This window comes from Musa acuminata, chromosome BXJ3-1 (genome assembly GCF_036884655.1).
Source record: "Musa acuminata AAA Group cultivar baxijiao chromosome BXJ3-1, Cavendish_Baxijiao_AAA, whole genome shotgun sequence".
Classification (NCBI taxonomy): domain Eukaryota; kingdom Viridiplantae; phylum Streptophyta; class Magnoliopsida; order Zingiberales; family Musaceae; genus Musa; species Musa acuminata.
The window spans coordinates 28,614,931-28,634,127 of record NC_088349.1 but is presented as its reverse complement, the minus strand read 5'-3'; positions in this window follow the sequence as shown (position 1 = coordinate 28,634,127).

Below are 19,197 nucleotides of genomic sequence, written 5' to 3'. Positions count from 1 at the left end.
TAAATATCTTAAGAAATATCGTAGTTAGCATATAGATTAAGTTAGAAATGGGATGTGATCCTATTACTTAATATGGGGGCAATTGAGCCCTTGATAGACCCAAATTGGGCCGAATGGATCAACTCATTCGGACCAGAATTCTTGCTAGGCGGTGGCACCGCCCAGGAGATAGTCTCCCAGGAAAGCTGGGCGGTGTAACCGCCTAGGTTAGGTAGTGGCACCGCTTGGGCTTAGTCTCCGAGCGAGACTAGGCGGGCAACCGCCCTAGTCAGGCAGTGGCACCGCCTGGGCTCAGTCTCCGAGCGAGACTAGGGGGTGCAACTGCCCCTGTCAAGCGATGGCACTGCCCAGAGGCTCAGTCTCCAAGCTGTCAGGCAGTTGTACCACCCCAGGCAGGAGGTAGTATCGCCAGGACCCCAGAAATCCGGGAGGTAACATTTTTTAGCTCCAAATTTAAACCAATTTGGGGCCTATATATACCCCACTCTTTCCTGCATGAAAGGGCAACCAAAAGGCACCGAAAATCCAATCTTACTCTGTGATTTTTAGAGCTCAAAAGTGTTGTAAAGGTTAGAATTCTCCTCCCTTTTTTCTTTCAAGTTTTGATCTTTCAAGAGAGGAGAGAAAATTCTGTAAGGGTTGTCTCCTAAGCCCGTCAAAAGGAGTGAAACTGTAAAAGGGTGGTTGGCCTTCGCCTATTGAAGGAAGGCCTCTAGTGGACGCTGGTGACCTTGTAATAGGAGGAAGTCGAAAGTGGATGTAGGTCATGTTTGACCGAACCACTCTAAAATCTGGTTTGCATTTCCTTCTTGCTATTTATCTTAACTGTGTTAGGATCGGAGTGGCACTAAGAGGGGGGGGTGAATTAGTGCAGCGGATTAAAACGTTGATTTCGACAAATTTTTCGTACGATAAGAACGGAACTTGAAAAGCTTAACTTGAAAGCATATTCTTAAAGTTGCGCAGCAAAGGTATTGATGAAACAAAGCAAGTAAGAAGATTTGCAGTAATGTAAATGACAATAAGAAATGCAAACCAGAGATTACGCCATTTTTAAAGTGGTTCGGTCAAGTGACCTACATCCACTTGCGAGGCCCCTCTTCGATGAGGCTTCCACCTTCCACTAGCAAATCTCTTGAAAGTGAAGGGTGAATACCCCTCTTACAACTTTTACAAGCGGTTCACTCTCTTACAGATTTTCAACAAGAAAGAAGGAGGTGAACACTAGCAAATTGAAAACAAGACAAGCTAACACTTTTCTAAGGCTTTTCTCTCAAACACTTGCTGCTCAAAAAGTTGTTCTCTCAGCTGAGATTTGAGGGGTATTTATAGGCCTCAAGAGGATTCAAATTTGGGCTTCAAAATTTGAATTCTCTTTGGGTTCCCGCTGCAGGCGGTGCCACCGCCCAACGCTCGGGTGCTGGATGGTGGAACCGCCCAGCCAAGGAGGTGTCACCGCCCAGCCAGGCGGTGCCACCGCCTGGCTCTTATCAGCTCACTAGTTGGGCTCCAAACTTGGCCCAAACCAGTCCGAACTCGGGCCCAATTGGCCCCTACTTGGGTTATAGGATTAACACCTAATCCTAACCCTAATTAACGTGCTAACTACGAATTTAAAGACAATTTCTAAGCTATTACAAAGTCTGCAAGTCAAGACTTCTTTCGACGAGCTTCCGGCGAACTTCCGGCGGTCTTCCGACAAACTCTCGGAAACCATTCTGCGGACTCCCGGCAAGCTCGTAGACTTCACGATTTGATCTCGGCGAGTTCCAATGAGCTTCTTTGGCAAGCTCCGATCTTTCTCAGTGAGCTCTGTGAACTTCCGACGAACCTTTTGGCGAGCTTCCGAAAAACCCTTCGGCAAGCTCCCTACTCATTTTCGGCTAGTTCCGGCAGCATTCCCGACGAGCCTTCGGACTTCCATAGAACTCTCGAACTCCCAACGAATCCTTCGTGCTTGACTCCGGCACTTTGTTTCGCTTCATGTCTTCATCGTTATCGTAGTTAATCCTGCACACACAAGCCAAAACTCTACTCCGATCTAGACAATTATTACAATGCGAATTGACATTCTGTTGCCCGGCACGTCATTGGTTGGCGCTTCGTCCGATTCTTCGGTGCATCATCCTCTCTTGCGGCTTGTTGCCCAATCGGCGATTGACCTCCGCAACCCCGATATCCTTGGCGCAATTCCGCTCTCCTTGGCCCGATGCCCGACGTCCGAAGCCTTCTGCCGTCCAATATCCTAACGTGATCTCCTCCGGCACAACGTCAATTCCTCCTGCGTTAACTGTCTAATCCTGATCGAGTAGACCTGTATCACTCAAAATGTAGTCAAACATTTAAACACAATCAATTAGTTTCATCATCAAAATCCGAGATTCAACAAACTGCAAACTGCCACCATATGTTCTTTACTTCCTCATCACTTTTGCTGCACTCCTTTACGAACTCGCTTTCAAGTTAAGTTTCTGAAAACAATTTTACATCGGAAACGATTTTATCGTACGAATGCAGTTTTAATCGTCGAAGGTTTTACGCTGCACTAATTCAGCCCCACAACCCCCCCCCCCCCCCTCTTACTGCTCTTGATCCTAACAATTGGTATCAAAGCCCTGTATTTCTCATTTCGGATTTATACCTAAGAGAAATGGCTCTTCATGGCTTTCAAGAAGGCTTATCGTTTGTTCATCCACCGTTGTTTAACGAATTAGACTACACTTATTGGGAAACTCGAATGGGAGTTTTCTTGATTTCTATGAATTTGGATTTATGGAATATTGTTGAAAATGGTTTTTAACTTCCCTCTAAACCGATGAACGAATGGTCGGATTTGGAGAAGAAGTATTTTTCATTAAACGCAAAGGCTATGAATGTCTTATTTTGTGCTTTGGACAAAAATGAGTTCAATCAGATTTCTACGTGCGAAACGACTTTTGATATTTGGCGAACACTTGAAATCACGCACGAGGGAACTAGTAGAGTCAAAGACTCGAAAGTTAACATTTTATTGCATGATTTTGAGCTTTTTCGAATACAACCAAGCGAGATTATATGCGACATAAAAACCTGTTTCATGGATGTAGTCAATAATCTTAGAGTTCTTGGTAAATCTTTTTCGAATTTTGATCTCGTAAGCAAGATCTTAAGATCCCTTCCAAAAAGGTGGGATCCTAAAATAACCGCAATACAAGAGATAAAAAATTTAAATGATTTTCTATTAGAAGAATTAATCGGGTCATTAATGACTTATAAAATGACACTTTTGGAACATTTTGAACCCGATGAGCACTTGAACCACCTTCCAAAGAATAGGAAGGATTTGGAACTCTGGACAAATGAATACCACTTGAGCAATGACTCAAGTGATGAGGACAATGATGAACTTGAACTTCGAACACTAAATCTTAATAAGTTTATTAAACAAAAATCTAAAATAAACAATGAACTTGAACGGAGGAAGAGGTCAAAGAAGAGGAAGGCAACGAAAAATGAATCAAGAACTTCCAAAGGTGAAATGGCGAATTGGGCTTTGACGGGCTTCGACTACAAGATAAGTAACTCAACTCTCTTGAATTATTTTGAAATTACTTGAAGTTTTTCATGAGTGCTTAATTTAGATAGTAGGAATAGAAAATAAAAAAATTATTTTTTAAAAAATTATATCATGTTTTTCTTTTTAGCATCTTTGAAAAATTAAAAATTTGATCATGAAAAGTATATTGCTAAGGTTTGATGCATGTTATGTTTTGAAATGTTGAATGATGTATGCAACATTAGGGATGATAATTATATGATATGTGATAATGCTTAGGATTAATCCATGCATGTATCTTGATGATTCATGCATGTGTATCTTGATGATTTTATGTCATGCATGAGTTTTTGAAGTAAATGTTGATTTGAAACTCTCATTTTAGATTAACATGTTTTTGGTCTAATCATTTTTATGACGAATTAAGATAATATTCTCATGACATATTAAGATAACATAGTGTATGTACATCTATGTATGAATTTCTTGATAGTCTTTTGATGATAGATGTGATATCATGATGAGTTTGGTCTTGACGGTTTCATGACGAAACTTATGTTTCAATTTTAAATGATGATACATGTTTTCACAAAAGACTTGAATACCCTCACATGAAATCAATTGTATGAAATGGAAATGAATTTTCTATCCTATTGAGATTAATGAATTTATTTTACCAATCTTGTGAATCTCATGAAAATAAACATGATGAATATTTTAAACATAAATGAGTGTATCATGCATTTGGTCTTAATGATTTCTTTTGAACATACTTTTTGAAATCATATTTGATGATGAATATCAAGATATTAAAAGGATGTTATCATGGAATCATGCATGATGATTTATTTTATAAAATTTACCTTTCCATCTTAAATGTTGGCACTTGTTTTATTAAAGGTAAGGGCATGCTTATAAGAAGCAAATCACATGAATAGAAATTTATAAAAATGAAATGCGATCCTCTATCTTATTGACTTTTCAATAAATCTATGCTTGTCATATATGAATTTATTGAATGTGACTTTGAGGATGATTTCGGATTTCACAAATGCTTAATTCATACTTATGACATGAGACACATTTTAAATATGAATCATGTTCAATACTTCAATCATGTTATATCTCCCTTTATTCATTTTGTTCTCCTAGATTTATTTACCAAAGAGGAGAATCTTCTGAATGAATGAAATGATACAAATGAATCACTTATCGATATATCTTTTTGAAATATCTTTTTAATGTGATGTTGATAATTTGAGATGCCTGTTGGAATTCATGACATTAGATTATTGAATCCTTGACTTACTCTTTATATGGCTTGAAAATAGATGTTTAAAATCCTGCTTGATGAGTTGTTTTATAAGATTTTGCCTTTATGTCTTGAACCTTCATGCTTATCTTGATTTGGCATATAAAGACTAAGGCATGCTTAAATGAAAAACAGTCACTTAAAAAATGCCTTTCCCATCTGATCGAGATTAATGATTTCATGATATTTTGTGAATCTCGAAATTGATTTTGATGACTTGATTATGAGTTTCAAATTAACGATTTGACTTGAATGAGTTTTATCTAAATCATAATCTTGATCTTGAAAATTAGAATCACAAATAATATCTTTTGGTATTCATGAATTATACTCACAATATGAAAGTATTGGTATTCATGACTTGAATTTGATTGAAACATTGCATGCTTAAATTAATCATTCTCCTATGTTTCAAAAATTCTTTAAATGCCTTATGTGATGATTAAAAATAAATTTGCTTTATGATGAATCACGAATCATGACTTGATCTATAATATTGATATATTTTAATTATGATCTATAATTCTTTTGCTCTATTAAAAAGATATGTCAAATGAATCATGTCCTTCTTGAATTTTCTTGATATCATGACATGATTTTGTAATATGGCTTGTATAATGATTAAATTTTTTAGCCATTGATTTCTCCCTTCGTTTTTATAATGATAAAGGGGGAGTTAGTTTACTAGCCTGCATATTTCAAAGGAAGGAAAATTTGCTAGCTGGATCATTTCATTGAAAGAACTTGCTATCATGAACACTACCAATGAATTGCAAATCTTACAATATAAAGAGAAGCAAAGAATTACTATCTCGAAAGAAGCAAAAAATGTAAAACTTATAAAACTTGCAATATAATTGGTTGATATCCTTAAAAGCATCGCATTAAATTTTTTAATGTATCGCAATGTATAACATGTATCACAAATTGAAATTTTTGAGACTATTATCATATCATGTTTAACAATTGATGTCTTTCATGACATGATTTCTTTGCATTGTTGTCTTGTATGTATCATGTGATAATTGAAATATTGATTGATGCAAATTCATAGTTTATGTAAAAGTCTAAATCATTGGTTCCTCTCCTTTTTTTCGGCAATGACATAGGGGGAGAAAGATTGCTAGCTCAAGGCAAATGCTAGCTAGCTTGTACTCTTCCCTTCTTTTCGACAAAAACAAAGGGGAGAAAGCTTTTGCTAGTTAAAACATGCAAAGAAAAGCAAAGTGCAATCTTGCACAAGAAGCAAGTGTTGAATTGCCATGATTGAACTTAAGAATCTTGCTATGCTTTTGTGCTTATATGTTGTGATGAAAATCTAGCTTCATGTTACAAAAACTTGCATATCTTTTAAAATAGCTAGAGCTACTTCTCCTTTGATGACAAAGGAGGAGAAATATATGAATTGATACTATGAGTGCCATATTTGAATGAGAAATATATGAATTGATGCTATAAGTGCCATATTTGAATTTGAATTATGTTAAGATATCAAAAGAAGCTTGCATCGAAATATATGGTAAATTGATAATTGAAATGCTATGATTGTCATATGCCATGTTTGCATCATATTAAGATATCAAGAACTTGCATCGTAATTTTACTTGCTAATATCTTGCCATGTGATGAAATGCTATGATTTGTTGTTAAAATGATGCATGCAATACTTATGCTTTTTATTATGATATATATGATGTATTGCATATGATGTGAATCATGATTAAAATTGCCTTAATTTGAATTCAAGGTTTATCTCAATTATGAAATTTTGAAATAAGAATGATTACTCACCTTTGTCATGATTTAAAAATTGACATAAAGGGTCTTCCCTTCTTTTTGACAATGACTAAGGGGGAGATAGCTAGCTTGCACAATTCAAGAAGAAAGCAAAACTTGTACTTCTCAAAAGAGAAGAAATTGCTATCTTGAATATCACCGAGAATTGCAAATCTCAAGAAAATGCAAAAATGTGCTATCGTGCCTATCTCAAGAAAAGCAAATATGCTAACTTGCATATCTTTGAATTTGCTAGCTTGTATATTGTAAAACTTGCATATCTAAAACTTGATAGCTTGAATGTTCTAAGCATGATGTAACACTTGCTAAATTTTCTAACTTCAAAACTGCATGATGATAAAACTTGATATTATGTTCTTCATGCAATAAGTTGAATTAATACTACAAATACAAGAATAGTCGGACTTCTCCTTTTTGTTGATAAAAAAGGGGGAGAAGTATGATGTTATGCATAAATTTATGCATAAGTTCGTGATGATGTGTTGCAAGTATTCATGATGAATATTGCAATGACTTAAATTCAGTTTGAATTCAAGGTTCTATGGTATATTGATAGGGGGAGTTTGTTTAAATTCCGGGAGTTAAGTTTAACTCCGTCATCAAGTGGTTGTCATCATCAAAAAGGGGGAGATTGTTGAATCTCGTATTTTGATGATGAAACCACTTGATATATGTTTATGTTTTAATCTGTGTTTTGAGTGACGCAGGATGCTTCGATCAGGATGAGACAATTAAAGCAGGAAAACTCATGTTGTGCTGGAGGAACATGTCAGAAGATTGGACGTCAGGTCGGTGGATCGGTCGACGTATCGACAGAAGGTTTAGGGCCGTGGACTCGGGCATCGAGCCAAGAAGAGCGGGTATTGTGCTAAGAATATCGGAGTTGCAAAGTCAATTGGCCGATTGGGCAATAGGCCGCAGGAAAGGACGATGCACCGAAGAATCAAACGAAGCGTCGAGGGACCAATGACATGCCGGACAACTTGGTTAATTGCTTAGGATTAATTATCTCGATTGAAGTTTTGTTTTATATGTGCAGGATTAACTACGATGGAAGTAAGACATGCAGTAGGAGTTGCATCGGAGTTAAGACTATGATCACGTTGGGAGTTCGAGAGTTTGACGGAAGTCCGGATGGTCGTCGAAGGTTCTACGGGAACAAATCCGAGAAGTCTAGGAGCTTGCCAAAGAAGCTCATCGGAACTCGCCAAGTGGATCATCGCAAGTCCAGGAGTTTGCCGGATGTCCGCTGGAGCATCACCGAAGGTTCGTCGGATGTTCACCGGAAGTTCACCAGAAGCTCGCCGGAAGAAGCGATTGATGCACCGGAGCAAGTTGTAGTAAATGTCTTAAGAATTATCGTAGTTAGCATGTAGATTAAGTTAGGAATGGGAGGTGATCCCATTAACTTAATCTAGGGGCAATTGGGCCCTTGATAGACCCAAATTGGGCCAAATGGATCAACTCATTCGGACCAGAATTCCTGCTAGGCGGTGGCACCGCCAAGGCTCAGTCTCCGAGCGAGACTGGGCGGTGCAACTGCCCTAGTCAGGCGGTGGCACCACCTGGGCTCAGTCTCCGAGCGAGACTATGGGGTGTAACTGCCCTTGTCAGGCGGTGGCACCACCCAAAGGCTCAGTCTCCGAGCTGCCAAGTGGTTGTACTGCCCCAGTCAGGAGGAAGTACCGCCAGGACCCTAGAAATCCAGGAGGTGATATTTTTTAGCTTCAAATTCAAACCAGTTTGGGGCCTATATATACCCCACCTTTGCCTACATGAAAGGGCAACCAAAAGGCAATGAAAATCCAATCTTACTTTGTGATTTTTAGAGCTCAAAAGTGTTATAAAGGCTAGAAGTTCTCCTCCCTATTTTCTTCCAAGTTTTGATCTTTCAAGAGAGGAGAGAAAATTATGTTGAATCTCGGATTTTGATGATAAAATCAATTGATGGGTTATTTGATCTAATCCATATTATTGAGTTAAGTGTGCAGGATTAACTACGATAACCAGAAAATACAAAGTGAGAATACCGGAGTCAAGTTCGATGGACGTTTAAGAGTCCGAAGAATCGTCGGAGATGCTGCCAGAACCAACCGAGAAGAAATCGGGAACTTGTCGGAATTTTCGGAAGTTCGCCAAAGAGATCGTCGGAGGTTCACGGAGATCACCGAGAAGGCTTGGCTACTCATTAAAGTCATCACAAGTTCGGGAGCTTGCTAGAAGCCCGTCGGCAGAAAGTTCGTCGGAAAGCTCGCTAGAACAAGACTCGACGTTCGCGGTTGAAAATTTGCTTAGGATGTATTTTGGTTATGTAGTCCACTTGTAATTAGGATTAGGATTAAGAGATAATCCTATATCCTAGTTAGGGGACAACTGGGCCCAAAGTCAGAGTTGGTTTAGGCTAAAAATTAAGCTAAACCAGCGAACTAGAGAGCCAAGATTGAAGCCCAACTAGTGGCTGAAAACACTGTAGTCGGGCTGAAAACACTGTAGGCGGTGGCACCGCCCAGCACCCGAGTGCTGGGCGGTGACACCTCCTTGGCTGGGCGGTGGCACCGCCTGGTTGGGCGGTGGAACCGCCAGCACCGGGAACCCTAAGAGAATTTAAATTTTGGAGCCCAAAATTTGAATCCTCTTAAGGCCTATAAATACCCCTCAAATCTCAGCTGAGGTTACAACTTTTGAGAAGCATTTTGATTGAGAGAAAAGTCTTAGAAAGTCTTAGCAAGTCTTGTTTTCAATTTGCTAGAGAGTTCTCCTCCTTCTTTCTTATTGAAAATTTGTAAGAGGTTGAGCTGCTTGTAAAAGGTTGTAAGAGGGGTGTTTACCCTTCCATTTCAAGAGACTTGCTAGTGGAAGGTGGGAGCCTCATCGAAGAGGGGCCTCGCAAGTGGAGTAGGTCATTTGACCGAACCACTCTAAAAATCGGCGTAATCTCTGGTTTGCTTTTTATTATTGTCATTTACATTACTGCAAATCTTCTTACTGCTTTAGTTCCTTATTACTCTTGCTGCGCAACTTTAAGAACACGCCTTCAAGTTAAATTTCTCAAGTTTCGTTCTTAACGTACGAAAGATTTTGTTAAAATCGAAGTTTTAATCCGCTGCACTAATTCACCCCCCCCCCCTCTTAGTGCCGCTCCGATCCTAACAAGTGGTATCAGAGCAAGGTTATCTCTCATATTTGGTTTAATACCCAAGAGAGATGGCTTACTCCGGCATGCAAGAGGGTCATTCTATTGCACGACCACCTTTGTTTAATGGGTCGGATTACACATATTGGAAGACTCGCATGAGAATCTTCCTCATTTCTATGGACTTTGAGCTTTGGTCTATTGTCGAGAATGGATTTCAAAAATCTTCTCTTCCGATGAGCGAATGGAATGAATCGGAGAAGAAGGTTTTTGCTTTAAATGCAAAGGCTATGAATGCCTTGTTTTGTGCATTAGACAAAAACGAATTTAATCGTGTTTCAATGTGTGATTCGGCTTTTGATATTTGGAGAACTCTTGAGGTCACTCATGAAAGCACTAGCCGAGTGAAAGAGTCCAAAATCAACATCCTTGTGCACTCTTACGAACTTTTCCGAATGAAACCAAGTGAGTCCATCGGAGACATGTACACCCGGTTTACGGATGTCATCAATGGACTCAAAGCTCTTGGTAAAGATTTTACTAACTTTGAACTAGTAACTAAAATCTTAAGATCCCTCCCTAAAAGTTGGGATCCAAAAGTTACGGCCATTCAAGAGGCCAAAGACCTTAAAGCATTCCCTCTTGAAGAACTCATTGGGTCTCTAATGACCTACGAAATGACATGTCAAGCTCATGACAAGCTCGAGAACCCCCTTCCAAAGAACAGGAAGGATATTGCACTCAAATCACAAGAAGACCACTTGAAAGGAACATCAAGTGATGAGGACAGTGACAATGACATTGCACTTTTGACTCAAAAATTTAAAAAATATTTAAGAAAGAACAAACTTAAAAATAATGTAAAAAATAAATCTGAACAAAAGAAGGACCAAGTGATTTGCTATGAATGCAAAAAACCGGGACACTACAAGAACGATTGTCCTCAAGCCAAAAAGAGGACATCAAAGAAGAAGGCGTTCAAGGCAACGTGGGATGATTCAAGCGCATCCGAAGAAGAGGAGTCCAACACCGAGCAAGTTGCTCATTACGCGCTAATGGCGTTAGGAGAAGAGGTATGTGATTTATTTAATGAAGATTTATCTTTTGAAGAACTATCTATCGCTTTTCATGAACTATTTGATGAATGTAGAACTGTTAGCAAGAAGTTAAGTATCTTAAAGAAAGAGTATGCTTTGCTACAAGATAAGTTTGATAGTCTTCAAACTCCTCCATGCTCTAAGTGTGAGCACTTAGAAGTAATAAAAAATGAAAATTTGCTTCTTAAGGAAACCTTAAACAAGTTTAAGGTGGGTAGCAAAGGATTAGATATGATCCTTGCACACAAGGGTCACATCGCAAATAGAAATGAAATTGGATTTGTAAAAGGATTACATCAAAATCCTACCACTTTCATAAAAGGACCTACATTACATGTTTCCTCTTATATGAAATGCAACTTTTGTTGCAAATCCGGACATATTGCCTACAAATGCCCATTTAGGAAAATTAGTTCACAAAAATTAATATGGGTTCCTAAAGGAACTATAAAGAATTCAATCATAAATAACAAAGTTAGTGGGTCAATTTTTGAGGCACCCAAAATCAAATGGGTACCTAAAAATCATCCTCTTTTGTAGACAAACCCACAAGCTAGGAGCAAGAGATGGTATCTCGATAGTGGATGCTCAAGACATATGACTGGAGATCCATCTCATTTCTTTATGCTCACTAGCAAAGAAGAAGGGTACGTTACCTTCGGAGACAACAACAAGGGCAAAATCATTGGCAAGGGAACTATTGGTAACAAATTTAATTTTTTCATTGATGATGTCTTACTAGTTGATGGATTGAAACATAATCTCTTGAGTATTAGTCAACTATGCGATAAAGGTTACATCGTTAGATTTGAATCAAATATGTGCATTATTGAAAAACCAAATCATAACATGACTATGATTGCTTTAAAACAAAATAATGTCTATACCATCAATCTTGATGAACTAAGTAATGAAATGTGCTTCTCCGCCGTAAATGATGATGCTTGGCTTTGGCATAGGAGATTAGGCTATGCAAGCATGAAAACAATATCTAAGATCTCATCTCAAGAATTAGTACGAGGAATTCCAAATATAAAGTTTATTAAGGACAAAGTATGCGATGCATGTCAACTAGGCAAACAAATAAAAACAAGCTTCAAACCAAAAAATCAAATTAGCACTACTAGACCATTACAATTGATCCATTTGGACTTATTTGGACCAATTGATACAACAAGTCTAGGTGGAAGCAAATATGCTTTTGTGATTGTGGATGACTACTCTAGATACACTTGGACCTATTTCTTAGCTCACAAAAGTGATTGCTTCAAGTGTTTCTCTAAATTTTGTAAACTCACTTAAAACAAAAAAGGCTTCATGATTTCATCAATTCGGAGTGATCACGGTGGTGAATTCCAAAATCGTGACTTTCAAAATTTTTGCGAAAGTAATGGGTACAATCACAACTTCTCAACTCCAAGAAATCCTCAACAAAATGGAGTAGTTGAAAGGAAAAATAGAAACCTACAAGAAATAGCAAGAACTATGTTGAATGAACATAGTTTACCTAAGTACTTTTGGGCCGAAGTCGTAAATACGGCTTGCTACATCATGAATAGAGTTCTAATAAGACCATCCTTATCCAAAACTCCCTATGAATTATGGAATAACAAAAAACCAAACATCTCCTATTTTAAAGTTTTTGGTTGTAAATGCTTTATTTTAAATGAAAGGGATGCTTTAGGAAAATTTGATGCTAAATCTGATGAAGGCATCTTTATTGGTTACTCTTCCGTTTCTAAAGCTTTTCGGGTTTTTAATAAAAGAACTTTAGTAATTGAAGAGTCTATTCATGTAGTTTTTAATGAAACTTTCGATTTAAAGAAAAATGATTTTGATGATGATCTTGGTTTTGATAATTTGAATTTAAATGAACCCTCTCCTCAAAATAGCCATTTGAATGCATCTTCTTCCGAAATTTCTTTACCAAAAGAATGGAAGTATGTAGATGCTCATCCAAAAAGAGCAAATTATAGGAGATACATCAAAAGGGGTTCAAACTCGTTCTTCTTTCAAAAATTTCTGTGCTAACGCCGCTTTCCTTTCTCAAATTGAACCTAAATGCATTGACGAAGCCTTAAAAGATAATTTTTGGATCATTGCAATGCAAGAAGAATTGAACCAATTTGAGAGGAATGAGGTATGGAAGCTTGTTTCTAGACCAAGTGACCACTTAGTCATAGGTACTAAGTGGGTCTTTAGAAACAAGCAAGACGAAAATGGTATCGTGGTTAGAAACAAGGCTAGATTAGTGGCCAAAGGTTTCAACCAAGAAGAAGGTATCGATTACGAAGAAACCTTCGCTCCCGTGGCTCGATTAGAAGCCATAAGGATGCTCCTTGCCTATGCTAGAAGTAATAATTTTAAACTATTTCAAATGGATGTTAAAAGTGCTTTCTTGAATGGTTTTATTTCCGAAGAAGTATTTGTCGAACAACCTCCCGGATTTGAAAATTCTCTTCTTCCTAATCATGTATTCAAATTGACTAAAGCTCTCTATGGCTTAAAACAAGCTCCTAAGCTTGGTATGAAAGGCTTAGTTCCTTTCTTATTTTAAATAATTTTACCAAAGGCAAGGTTGATACTACATTGTTTATTAAACATTTTGAAAATAATTTTCTTATTGTGCAAATTTATGTTGACGATATTGTGTTTGGCTCTTCGGATGAATCACTATGTGAATCATTTGCCAAATGTATGAGTCTTGAATTTGAAATGAGTTTAATGGATGAATTAACTTTCTTTTTGGAATTACAAATCAAACAACTTAGTGATGGTATATTTCTTAACCAATCCAAATATACATTAGAATTGTTAAAATGATTTAACATGGATAATTCAAAAGCAATAAACACCCCTATGAGTACTGCGACTAAGTTAGATATGGATGAAAATGGTGAAAGTTTCGATCAAAAAACATATAGGGGAATGATAGGTAGTCTACTCTACCTCACTGCGACTAGACCGGATATTATGTTTAGTGTAGGACTTTGCGCTAGGTTTCAATCTAATCCTAAATTATCTCATCTTAAGAGTGTTAAAAGAATATTTAGGTATCTTAAAGGAACTTCAAATTTAGGATTGTGGTATCCAAAATCTGAAAAATTCGATCTAATAGCTTATGCAGATGCCGATTTTGGCGGATGCAGGATAGATAGAAAAAGTACATCCGGAACATGCCAATTTTTAGGACATGCACTTGTTTCTTGGACTTCCAAGAAACAAAATTCAGTTGCACTATCTACGGCGGAAGCCGAATACATTGTTGCAAGTGCATGTTGTGCACAAGTCATTTGGATGAAAAATACATTAGAAGACTATGGAATTCACTTTAAAAATATTCCCATAAAATGTGATAATACTAGTGCCATATGTCTTACTAAAAATCCAATTCAGCATTCTAGAACTAAGCACATCGACGTTAGGCATCATTTCATACGCGATCATGTCCTTAACAATAATGTTGTTCTAGAATTCATTGACACAAAGCATCAATTAGCAGATATATTCACAAAAGCCTTGAATGAAGACCAATTTGAATTCATTAGAAGGGAATTAGGTATGTTAAATTGTCCCTAAACAATAAACTTGTTTGATTGGATTTTCCGTAAAGTTTTTCATCTTCTTTCCATCTCTCATTCTCCTTCAAATTCCATATGACATGTTGTGAAATCTCGAAATCGACTTTGATGACTAATTATGAATTTCAAGTTAGCGATTTGATTTAAATAAGTTTTATCTAAATCATAATCTTGATCTTGCAAAATTGGAATCACAAATAATATCTTTTGGCATTCATGAATTGATACTTACAAATATGAAAGTATTGGCATTCATGACTTGAATTTGATTGAAACATTGTATGCTTAAATTAATTATTCTCCTATGTTTCAAAAATTCTTTAAATGCCTTATGTGATGATTAAAAAGTAATGTTGAGATTTTCATGAATTTGACGATTTGAATGAGTTTGTATTCGAATTATGATCTTGACTTCGTGAAATTACTACTTGAATTTTTTTTTATCCCAATCTCTCTCTTATACATCTACAATTTCTGTTATTCATAGAAAGAAGAGATTAGATAATATGAATGCATGCTGAATTTTCCTCTAAAATGAACTCTGCGTAAATATTTTTGCATACTTAATTTTCAATGATAAAATCGTTGTATGACAAAATATGTGCTTCAAGTCTCATTTTCCTTTTTGTTGATGACAAAGGGGGAGAAAAGTGATGACTTATATCATTCTTAATAGCATGACAAAATATGAATTGCAAAATCCTTGAGAAAAGTGATCGATCGATGATTATCTTATATGCCTTGCAAAATCCTTGAAAATATCGTAAGATTGATTGATCATATTGAATGCATGTCTAAAATGTATAATCATGCAATTCAAGTTGAAAATCTTTATCTCTTGTCATAGTAAAATTTGTCTCTTATCTTTCGACTTGAAAAAGATTTTCATCAAAGTTTCGCATTTACATTATGCTTAATGAGAATAACGATAAGTTCTATGGTTAGAGCTTATCGGTTTATACTTGAATTCAATGATGAAATTCAAGTGTTTTATCTTCTCATAATATGGCATATAGATAGGGGGAGTTACGTTTAACTCCGTCATCAATTGATTGTCATCATCAAAAAGGGGGAGATTGTTGAATCTCGAATTTTGATGATAAAATCAATTGATGGGTTATTTGATCTAATCCATATTATTGAGTTAAGTGTGCAGGATTAACTATGATAACCAGAAAACACAAAGCGAGAATACCGGAGTCAAGTTCGATGGACGTTTAAGAGTCCGAAGAATCGTCGGAGATGCTGCCAGAACCAACCGAGAAGAAATCGGGAACTTGTCGGAATTTTCGAAAGTTCGCCGAAGAGATCGTCGGAGGTTCACGGAGATCACCGAGAAGGCTCGGCTACTCATTAAAGTCATCACAAGTTCGGGAGCTTGCTAGAAGCCCGTCGGCAGAAAGTTCGTCGGAAAGCTCGCTAGAACAAGACTCGACGTTCGCGGTTGAAAATTTGCTTAGGATGTGTTTTGGTTATGTAGTCCACTTGTAATTAGGATTAGGATTAAGAGATAATCCTATATCCTGGTTAGGGGCCAACTGGGCCCAAAGTCAGAGTTGGTTTAGGCTAAAAATTAAGCTAAACCAGCGAACTAGAGAGCCAAGATTGAAGCCCAACTAGTGGCTGAAAACACTGTAGTCGGGCTGAAAACACTGTAGGCGGTGGCACCGCCTAGCTGGGCGGTGACACCTCCTTGGCTGGGCGGTGGAACCGCCAGCACCGAGAACCCTAAGAAAATTCAAATTTTGGAGCCCAAAATTTGAATCCTCTTGAGGCCTATAAATACCCCTTAAATCTCAGCTGAGGTTACAACTTTTGAGAAGCATTTTGATTAAGAGAAAAGTCTTAGAAAGTCTTAGCAAGTCTTGTTTTCAATTTGCTAGAGAGTTCTCCTCCTTCTTTCTTATTGAAAATTTGTAAGAGGTTGAGCTGCTTGTAAAAGGTTGTAAGAGGGGTGTTTACCCTTCCATTTCAAGAGACTTGCTAGTGGAAGGTGGGAGCCTCATCGAAGAGGGGCCTCGCAAGTGGAGTAGGTCATTTGACCGAACCACTCTAAAAATCGGCGTAATCTCTGGTTTGCTTTTTATTATTGTCATTTACATTACTGCAAATCTTCTTACTGCTTTAGTTCCTTATTACTCTTGCTGCGCAACTTTAAGAACACGCCTTCAAGTTAAATTTCTCAAGTTTCGTTCTTAACGTACGAAAGATTTTGTTAAAATCGAAGTTTTAATCCGCTGCACTAATTCACCCCCCCCCCCTCTTAGTGCCGCTCCGATCCTAACAAATTATGTAAGGGTTGTCTCCTAAGCCTATCAAAATGAGTAAAACTGTAAAAGGATGGTTGGCCTTCGCCTATTGAAGGAAGGCCTCTAGTGGACGTCGGTGACCTTGTCGGAGGAGGAAGCCGAAAGTGGATGTAGGTCACGTTTGACCGAACCACTCTAAAATCCGGTTTGCATTTCCTTCTTGCTATTTATCTTACCTGCAAACTACCTCCATATGTGCTTTACTTCCTCATCACTTTTGTTGTACTCCTTTATGAACTCGCTTTCAAGTTAAGTTTCTGAAAATGATTTTACATCGGAAACGATTTTATCGTACGAATGCAGTTTTGCAGTTTTAATCGTCGAAGGTTTCCCGCTGCACTAATTCACCCCCCCCCCCCCCCCTCTTAGTGCTCTTGATCCTACCAAACATAACTCTCTTTACCATTTCTAATGAAGGTTTACATTTATCCCACAAACACCGGACTACAAAATAATAGTGAATAATAAAATTGAGATATATCGGAAACACATGCGGAAACAACGAAATGCATGTGCCTATATGAAACATTATGATACAAATTTGATCTTTATATGATAAATGTAGGTATACAAATAATTGAAGGACAAAAATATATAAGAATTCAAGGCAATAATGTAAAACTCAACTTAAGTAAGGGTTTTTGCTGAAATCGATTTCCAAAGAGAAGAAACAAGATGAGGCAAAATCGACTAAAGCTCAATTCTAGTAGAATTTAAGAGACAGATTGTATAAATTATTTAGATAACCAATTATGCTCCAATTTATACAAAATAATTTTATTTGAAATATATGTTAATCTATTTTCAAGTAAATTAAGTTTTGTAGGAATTGGAGTTCACAACAGGGAGTTACAAATAATTTCATAGTAAAAGGTATAAAAGCATCAGCTCTGTTTTACTGAATCCATAGGCTCGAAAAAAATAGATGTTTTCAGTTTTTGTTTATATTCCAAAATTTTCAAATCAGGTAAGTGTAGATGTTTGAGTCTAGCTTCCAATAAATTAACTTTGCATGAATCTGAATTCCTAACAGAAAGTTATAAATAGTTAAGCAACAAGAGGTCAAAAATTACAATCCCTATTTTATAGAATCTATAGGGTTAATTGAAACAAAAGTTTGAATAGGTATTTAAACTCCAAATCAGTCAATCTATATATCAAAATAAAAGCCTTTGAGTCTAATTTCAAATGGATTAGACTTTTCCTAAATCAAAATTTAGTACTAAAAGTTAGATCCGAAACAATGTATAGAAGTTAGATTACCGAAAATTTACAGATTCATGACTTTGTATCAAAACGAAATAAATGTCTGGATGGGGTTAAAACACTTACCTTAGAAAAGTTTGATTCCCAAATGTGAGAAAATTGATGCAAAAATCTTCTTCTTCTTTTCTTTCCTTCTCTTCTCTTCTCAAACCCATGCTAGTTGCAGAAACTTAAGTTTTGTTTTCTTTAATCTTTCATCTAATTATTTGGATTTCGTTAATACAAGGGTTGCAAGATGTCATGCATGAAAAGATTTATGTGTCATCCATAGAACCAACATAGGTGGCACCATACTTAGGTTAGCTAGTGACACCTTATATATATATATATATATATATATATATCTTAAATCTAAATCTTTCATAAATCATATCAAATTTCTAATATTCACATTTAGATCCCTAGCTATAAATTTCTAATATAAAATTATTTAATATAAAAAAATTATTAGTTAATCCTCATATTTATAAATAAGCATTTATAAAATTTAAAAAAAAATAAGAGAGAGATGTTACACTGTGAGAGAAGAGGATATTTGCATCCTCCCTATTAAAGGTTGGCCCTATTTGGGGAGGCCAATAAAGACTTCAATGAATTGGGAAAGGGAAGGGAATCTACGGTCGTTCTCGAATTGCCATTGGGAAAGGTTCTTGTCTCATTTGTCTGGTCTGGTGTGCCATATATTTATTTATGTAGAGGCAGTTGAGCTGAATCGAATTGCATTGTCGAGGAAAAGATTGCGATAGTTGAGGAAGTAATTATGTAATCGATTCAATTGCTAACCAAACTGATGTGCAATATTTTGATTATGGCTGATTAGCAGTCAGGAATATGCGCTGCTATTAGCTATGTCAATTATAGATAAAGGGGATGATGATCTGCATCATCTCAATTAGAGATTATACGTATTTGGTGAGGCTAATCAAGGCTTTAGTAAGCACGATGATTTGAGTTAGAATTCCACTCTATTAGTAAAAGGAAGACAAATGGTCTTGAAAAAGGAGAAGGTAAGGTGTCCAAATCTATGATTAATCATTATGACGAAGCAGAGGCTTCTCTCTATCGATACTCTCTTATAAGATTCCATAGGTGTGATTTTCTTGTGACACAGTCTAATGTGACCCTTCTTATAGCTTCAATTTCAATTTGATGTGATTAATTTTAATC